The sequence below is a fragment of the Camelus bactrianus genome, chromosome 19, assembly GCF_048773025.1.
Source record: "Camelus bactrianus isolate YW-2024 breed Bactrian camel chromosome 19, ASM4877302v1, whole genome shotgun sequence".
Lineage (NCBI taxonomy): Eukaryota > Metazoa > Chordata > Mammalia > Artiodactyla > Camelidae > Camelus > Camelus bactrianus.
Window position 1 is genome coordinate 15,561,531 of NC_133557.1, and position 8,631 is coordinate 15,570,161.

Sequence of the window (8,631 nt, forward strand, 5' to 3'; positions counted from 1 at the left end):
ATCCAACAGCCTATAGGCTTAAAGGCTGGGATGCCTCAGGCCAAACGACTAACTGGATGGGAACACAGCCCCACCCATTAGCAGACAGGCTGCCTAAAGACTTCCTGAGCCCACAGTCCTGCCCACCAGAGGGCCAGGATCCAGATTCACCCACCAGGGGGCAGGCACTGGCCCCTCCCACCAGGAAACCTGCACAAGCCTCTAGTCTAGCCTCACCCACTAGGGAGCAGACACCAGAAGTAAGAAAACAATCCCATGGACCGTGGAAGGAGCCTGCAAACGCAGGCCAGAATCTCCCCTGGGACCAGCTGGCCCTTGGCCTTTGGGTGACGAGAGGGGAGTACACCGCTGGGATGCACAGGATGTCACCTACAGAGGGTCACTTCTCCAAGGTCAAGAAACATAACTAACCTACCACATACATAAAAATACAAATAGAAATTTAGACAAAATGAGATGGCAGAGGAGTATGTTCCAGGCAAAGGTGAAACATAAAATACCACAAGAACGAATTGACAAGGAGATAAGCAATCTACCCAAGAAATAATTCAGAGTCATGATTGTGAAGATGATCAGAGAACTCAGGAGGAGAATGGACGCACAGAGCAAGAAATTAGAAGCGTTTAGCAAAGAGACAGAAAACATAAAGAATAACCAGAGGTGAAGAATGCAACAACTGAAATAACACTAGAGGTAACTAAGAGCAGACTAAGTGAGGCAGAGGACCAGGTCAGTGAGCTAGAAGACAGAGTAGTGGAAATCACTATGCCAGAACATTAAAAAAAAAAAAAAACAAAGAATGAAAAAAAATGAGGATAGTTTAAGAGACCTCTGGGACAACAGGAAGCACACTGAACTTCGCATCATAGGGGTCCCAGAAGGAGAAGAGAGAGAGATAAGGACCTGAGAAGACATTTGAAGAGATAATAGCCGAAAACTTCCCTAACTTGGGAAAGGAAACAGTTACCCAAGTCCAGGAAGCACAGAGAATCCCACACAGGATTAACCTGAAGAGGAGCACGGGGAGGCACCTAGTCATCAAATTGACAAAAATTAAAGATACACAGAAAATGTTAAAAGCAATAAGAGAAAAGCAACAAGTAACAAACAAGGGAACTCCCATAAGGTTATCAGCTGATTTTTCAGCAGCAACTCTGCAGGCCGGAAGGGAGTGGCACGATATATTTAAAGCGGTGCAAGGGAGTCAGCAAGTCAGTCAAAGTAAATAAATAAACCCAATTACCTACCCCCCTCCCAAAAAAAAAAAAAAAAAAAAAAACAAACCCTAAAAAACAAAACAAAACAAAAGTCAAAAACAGGGGGTGAGTATAGCCCAGTGGTAGAATGCCTGCTTAGCATACACAAGGTCCTGGGTTCAATCCCCAGTGCCTCCATTAAACAAACAAAACTTAACCCCCCACAGACAAACAAACAAAAATTAAAAAAAATAAATAAAAGAATCAGACACCATGATCCAGTAGGATTTATTCCAGGGATGCAAGGATTTTTCATTACCTGCAGATCAATGTGCTACAGCACATTAACAAATTAAAGAATAAAAACCATGTGATCATCTCAATAGATGCAGAAAAAGCTTTTGACAAAATCCAACAACCGTTTACGATAAAAACTCTTCAGAAAGTGGGCATAGAGGGAACATACCTCAACATAATGAAGTCCCTATATGACAAACCCACAGCTAACATCAAACTCAACAGTGAAAAACTGAAAGCATTTCCTCTAAGATCGGGAACAAGACAAAGATGCCCTCTCTTGTCATTTTCGTTCAACACGGTTTTGAAAAAGTCCTGGCCACAGCAATCAGAGAAGCAGCAGAAATAAAAGGAATGAAAATTGGAAAAAAAGTAGTAGAACTGTCAGTGTTTGCAGATGACATGCTACAATACACGGAAAATCCTAAAGACTGCAGGAAGACTACTAGAGCTCATCAATGAATTCAGTAAAGCTGCAGGATACAAAATTAATACACAGAAGTCTGTTGCATTTCTATACACTAACAATGAAATATCAGAAAGACAAACTGAGGAAGTAATCCCATTTGCCATCTCATCACAAAGAATAAAATACCTGGGAATAAACCTACCTAAGAAGGCAAAAGACCTATACTTTGAAAACCGTAAGATGCTGATGAAAGAAAATGAAGATGACAAAAACAGATGGAAAGATATACTATGTCCTTGGACTGGAAGAATTAATATTGTTAAAATGGCCGTACTACCTAAGGCAATCTACAGATTCATTGCAATCCCTATCAAATTACCAATGGCATTTTTCACAGAGCTGGAACAAAAAAATGTTAAAATCTGTATAGAAACACAAAACACCCCAAGTAGCCAAAACAATTTTCAGAAAGAAGAGCAGATCTGGAGGAATCAAGCTCCCAGACTTCAGACTATACTATGAAGCTACAATAATCAAAACAGTATGGTACTCACACAAAAACAGACACATAGATCAATGGAAAAGGACAGAAAGTCCAGAAATGAACCCACACGCTTATAGTCAATTAATCTACAATGAAAGAGGCAAGAATATAGAATGGAGAAAACACAGTCTCTTCAGCAAGTGGTGTTGGGAAAACTGGACAGCAGCATGCAAATCAATGAAGTTAGAACACTCCCAAACACCACACACAAAAATAAACTCAAATGGCTTAAAGACTTAAACATAAGACAAGACACTATAAACTCTCCAGAAGGAAATAGGCAAAACATTCTCTGACATCAATCTTAGCAATGATCTCCTAGGGCAGTCTACCCAAGCAATAGAAATAAAAGCAAAAATAAACAAATGGGACCTAATTAAACTTATAAGCTTTTGCACAGCAAAGGAAACCATAAACAAAAAGACAATCTACAGAATGGGAGAAAATATTTGCAAGTGATGCAACTGACAAGGGCTTAATTTCCAGAATATACAAACAGCTCATGCAACTTAACAAACAAACCCCAAAAAACTCAATCCAAAAGTGGGCAGAAGACCTAAATAAGCATTTCTCCAATGAAGATACACAAATGGCCAATAGGTACATGAAAAAACGCTCAATAGCACTAATTATCAGAGAAATACAAATCAAAACTACACTGAGGTATCACCTCAGACCAGTCAGAATGGCCATCATTCAAAAGACCACGAACGATACATTCTGGAGAGGGTGTGGAGAACAGGGAACCCTCCTACACTGCTGGTGGGAATGTGCAGCCATTATGGAAAACAGTATGGAGATTCCTTAAAAAACTAAAAGTAGACTTACCATATCATTCAGCAATCTCACTCCTGAACATATATCTGGAGGAAACTCTAATTCAAAAAGATACATGTACCCCAATGTTTACAGCAGCACTATTTACAATAGCCAAGACATGGAAACAACCTAGATGTCCATCGACAGGTGACTGGATAAAGAAATTTTGGTGTGTGTGTATGTATGTATGTGTGTGTGTGTGTGTGTGTGTATTATACATTATAATGTGTGTGTGTATATATATATATATATATATATATATATATACACATACATATTACATATAAATAAATATAATGGAATACTTCTCAGCCGTAAGAAAGACTAAAATAATGCCATTTGTGGCAACATGGACGGACCTGGAGAAAGTCCTTCTAAGTGAGCTAAGGCTGAAAGACAAAGAAAAATACCATATGATATCACTTATATGTGGGATCTAAAAAGAAGATACAAATGAAATTATTTACAAAACAGAAAAAGACTTACCGACATGGAAAACAAACTTATGGTTACGGGGTATGTGTGGGGCAGGGAAGGGGAGATGTGGAGGGATAAATTGGGAGTTTGGGATTTGCAAATACTAATTACTAGATATAAGAGATTAAACAATAAAGTCCTACTGTATAGCACAGGGAACTATATTCAATACCTTCTAATAGCCTATAATGAAAAAGAATGTGAAAAGGAATATATATATATATATATATATATATATATATATATATATATATATATATATATATATATAAATATATAAAACTGAATCACTATGCTGTATACCAGAAATCAACATATTGTAAATAGACTACACTTTAATAAAAAAAATTAATAAATTTCAAGTTAACAAATATCTGGAGAGATCATTTTTAAGTAGACATTCCTAAAACACAATTATTTCTAAAGAGTTCACCCAAAAGCTCTTATCTCATTTGCACTGAATTCACTTATAACAATTTAATCATATCAAGTTAGTTAAATTTTTTTCTGCTGACAAACTCTGAAACAGGAAGAACATGACATTACTGACCTTCATTAAACCCAGGTACAATAAAAAGACATGTCTGCATTGATTATACCAAGTTTAGGGTAGCTTTAATATCAGATATCAATCCAATATTGAACATTTCCTGGATCACATAAACCTGAAATTTGTTCTGTGTTTTGTACTTCGACGTATTTACTTTGTAAGCACTTACTTTTAAGTCAATTAAATAGACTTCATTTACAAGTTAGTTTTTAGTAAAAACAGAACCAGAGATCTCAGTTTTTCTGCTTGAGTTTTTAAAAAAATTGTTTTTTGTTTTCTCCTCCTTGAGACCTCAGTTAGATCATTTCCATCTCAAAGGCACAGGAAAAGGAATGTAAATTTCCCCTCTGCTTTTACAAAACTGAACCATCTCATTTATTTTCAGGGATTTTTTTTTCAGTTCCCAAATAATCCACTCCAGTTTAAAGAAATAACAGCAATAGACAGTAATGCATATGTATCATTCACTCACGTTCACCCGCCTCACTTCCAGCAAAACCAGGAAGAGAGAACCGGATTTGTACTCAGGTACCGAGACACACACACGCCCCTCCACTGCCTGCAAGATAAAAGCCAAACAGAAAAAGGCCCACTTTAATACAGCAGAGTCACTGGGGTCATTGTTCTCCAGACCTCAGGGAGCACTGAGCCCACACAGAGTTACAGTAAAAAAAATACCATTTTCTTTCATTTATGGGATTGTAGCTGAAGATTTCCCAGTTTTACAAGATATACCCTGAGGCAACTGTAAGATGGAACCGAGCTCTGAGCATCCATGCTTAATTATTCACGGCCGGTGCTACCAAACAGCAAGCTAACAACAATTCACCACGCCCTCTCGGGGTCACAGCTCCCCAGCCAATGGCCCATCAATCCAAAAGGGGAGAACCCCAACCAAGATGTCAAGCCCTGCCAAGATGAAACTGAGTAAATGATCAAGGCTAGTCCGCAAAGGGAAAATCCCAGCCAATGTTCCGCTGCAGGTGAAGCCTGTGCAATGGGGAGGGATACCCTGGCAGCATCACACGAGCCCCGTTACTCACCAAAGCCATCTCAGCCGGCCGGTGCAAGCACTGACACGTATAAACAACACACACAGTCCCGTACAAACATCAGGCGACGTGAAGCCAAAAAGTCCCACCTCCACTCCCAGATGGAGGCTTCCAGAGTGGCCTGGCTCCAGAAAAAGAATGGACCCAGAGTGGCTCCCAATGAGCCCAGAATGACTCCTTCCGTTCTGGGAAGTAGGTAGAGTGGATAGAATTTTCCCATCTTGTGCAAGCTGGATTGGCTCAACCCAAAATGATACACACAGAAACACAAACTACAAATAAGCTCCAGCTGCAATATCAGACAATCAAAGGAGGTGTAGTCTAAAAATTCCACTTCCACTCCCAAACGGAGGACTCCAAACAGATGGGCCCGGCTCCTGAAAGAGAACGGACCCCTTTCAAGAGCAGACCCGGAGCTGCTCACTTCCCACAAGGGGATGAGCCCAGATGGATGGAGAGAATTCCCAGCCTGTGCAAGCTGGAGTGACTCACCCCCAGGCGACACGGATGCGGACCGTAGCTCCGGGTGGTTCTTGGCTCCAAGCAGCCTTGTGCCGGGGAGCCGGTGCCTGTCTGGTAGAGTCCCTGCTGGTTCCACGGAGTGAAGTGAGCTCCGGCAGCTGCTGGGACCCAGGGCTGGTTTTGCCAAAATTATTACTGAACGCAAGTTCATGTGCCCCACGCACCATGAAGCCAAACAATACCGGATGGTCGGAGTTCTGGGCAGAGAGATGTTCAGCGCTGGGCCCAGCAAGGAGAATCAGCGTCTCACGAGCGTCTCGTGCCCTCAAAGCCCTGAACTCCCTGAAGGGTTTCAGCTGAGTATCTTTGGAGGCTAGGTGAGGGAGGGGCGTCCCAGAGTCTGTGATCAGCTGTGTCTAGTTCTCAGATCGGTGAGGCTGCTAGAAGGTCTGAGCGCTTTGAGCTCAGGATCATCAAATAGTTACTTTCTTCCACGTGGTGGTGGTTTTTTAGCATCTGAAACACGCAGGAAGTATGCAGGAGATACTATTATCCGGGTCATTCAAGGAGGAGCTACAGCAGAAGATACGGGGGAGGAGTCTGTCCGGGGAAGTCCCAAAGGGTCCCACTCAGTTATAACCTGAGATGCTTGTAAACTTCAGCAGTTTACTGCCCCGAGGTGCGGCTCCCTCTCTTTTTATCACTGGCCCGCTGGTCATTTAGAACTAGTTAATGAGCACCGATGTCTGGGTTTCCAAGAATTGCCTTGTAGTTGGGAGAAATCTGGGCCTAGATAGTGAGGCAACATGGAAATTCCAAGAGGCCACTGGGGAGCTTATTAAATTTGTCTTACTTTAAACTTTTCACAATCATGCTGGGTGTTCCTGACTTGGACTGCAGACTCAGAAGGAGGAACAGTCACCTGTCTCCGTTACTCAGATTCTGGAAGAGTTACCTGTCCCGGTGGCGAGGGCTTCACGGAAATCTCAGCTTCTCAGGACAGAGGGCAGGTTCCCTGTTCCCAAATTTCTAAACCAAGGTCAGATCTCCCGAACTATGATGATGCCTGGCCCAGTTCTGAGTGGGCCCAGATGGAGTCAAATTTTGACATTTGATTTTTGCCAGTGGATGGGTCCATTGCTCCAGCTGGGATTAGGGTGATGGGGCCCTGCTTCCATCCTGACTCTCTCCTGGTTTTTGCCCATATGACACTCTGACATCCATTAGGTGTGAGAATAATTCTTGCAGGTCACAAGGACACATATTCGTGACAGCGCGACTTGATGTCTCCTGAGTAGTGGGGACAGGCACACTGAAATCTGAGTCAGAAGACCCGGATTAAAAGCAAAAAGCAGTGGGAAGAGTATAGCTGGTGGTAGAGCACACATGCTTAGCACGCACAAGGCCCTGGGTTCAATCCCTGGTACCTCCATTTAAAAAAAAAACAAAAAGAAAAAAAACTTTTATTGAAGTATAATTTACACATAATAAATGCACTAATTTTATTTCAATAGTTCAATGAGTTTTGACAAATATATACACCCTAAATTACCATCAAAATCAAGCACAGAAAACACTTCTGTCCAGAGGCTTCCCTCATGATCTTTTGTAGCCAAGCCTCCATCCCCACCCAGACCCCCTGGCCTCAAGCATTGCTCTTCTGCTTTCTCTCACTGTGAATTAGTTTTGCCTTTTCTAGAATTTCATATACATGGAATAATTCAAAATGTATTGTTTTGTGTCTGGCGAAGACCTGGGCTTAAGCCCCAGTCTCACTAGACAGTCTCACAATTAGACAACTTTGTGACTCCTGGCAAGATGCCATTTCTGTCTTCATCCCAGTTTCCTCATCTGTCTGATGAAGGTAATAACTTACAACACTCAGTCGATCAAGAGTGTACTGGTGCTGGCGTTAGTGCCGTTGGGTGCTTCTAGAAGGGCGTAGGGCCAGGAGTTGCTCACTAACCAGGGGCCCCTGCTCTGCTCAGCATAACTATGTCACAGAAGGCTCCCTGCTGCCCCCACACCTGTCCTCGCCCCCCTGGTGCCATGATCTGTAGGTCCCCATGCCTTCCTAAGGAAGACTCCTTTTACTTGAATAAGAGAGATTTGAAGACACCCCGGGAAAGAAGAGGATGCAGTGATGAGGGCCCCCTAGAGGGGCAGAGGTGGCCAGAGCCTGAGCAGAGGGGAAGGATGTGTGTGGCAGCATCCTCAGAGGCCTGCAGTGGGGCCTCCATGGCCGTGGGGCTCTGGACCCTGGGGCTTCCCAGGGGGAACAAGGGTGAGCCGGAGGCGTGGGGGCTGCTGGACACTCCGGATGAGTGGTGGCATCAGAGACAGACCCTCCCAGGAACAGACCCTACACAGACTCATGGACATCTGGCACACTCAGAAGCACTTATCAGAGATCTGAACGCACCCCACTCACCCCAACACGCAAATACATAGTGGTTGCCTTCTTCATATGAGGCACTGGGACATACAGCAGTGAACACAGCCAAGTCCTTGCTCCCTGGAGTTCACAAGCTGGAAGATGATCGCACATTCACGCTGCACCCCATCCTTAGCCAGGGATGTGGAGGGTCCTCATTGTGGCAGAGTCCACTGTCAATCTGTTCAGTGTCGGTCGCTGCAGAGTGGGACTGTGCTGCCCTCTGCTGGCCATATGGAGGCAATGCCTCCTCCAACTCGCTGTCCCAGCCTTGCAAATGCTCTGAGAGGAAGGAGACTGTGATTTTGGTCCCTTGCTTCCTGCAACCTGGTAGAGCAAATCTGGAGGGGCACGCCAGTGTGAAGAACTCTGTCCCAGTGCCCTGATGTCC

At 43.4% G+C, this 8,631-nt stretch overlaps 1 long non-coding RNA gene across 2 annotated transcripts in view; it reads right to left on the reverse strand.

Moving 5' to 3' along the window:
* The window catches only part of LOC123617947 (uncharacterized), a 29,843-nt gene extending 23,526 nt beyond the window's left edge, over positions 1-6,317 (reverse strand). Inside the window, exons 1-2 of one of the 2 annotated variants that reach the window (XR_006726278.2) lie at positions 5,837-6,317; positions 4,765-4,851 (exon numbers count right to left, since the gene is read on the reverse strand). This is a non-coding gene — a long non-coding RNA (uncharacterized LOC123617947). Of the gene's footprint in view, positions 1-4,764; positions 4,852-5,335; positions 5,743-5,836 lie in introns of those variants that run through there. The other variant, XR_006726277.2, reaches the window with a different exon arrangement.
* Positions 6,318-8,631: the final 2,314 nt, after the last annotated feature.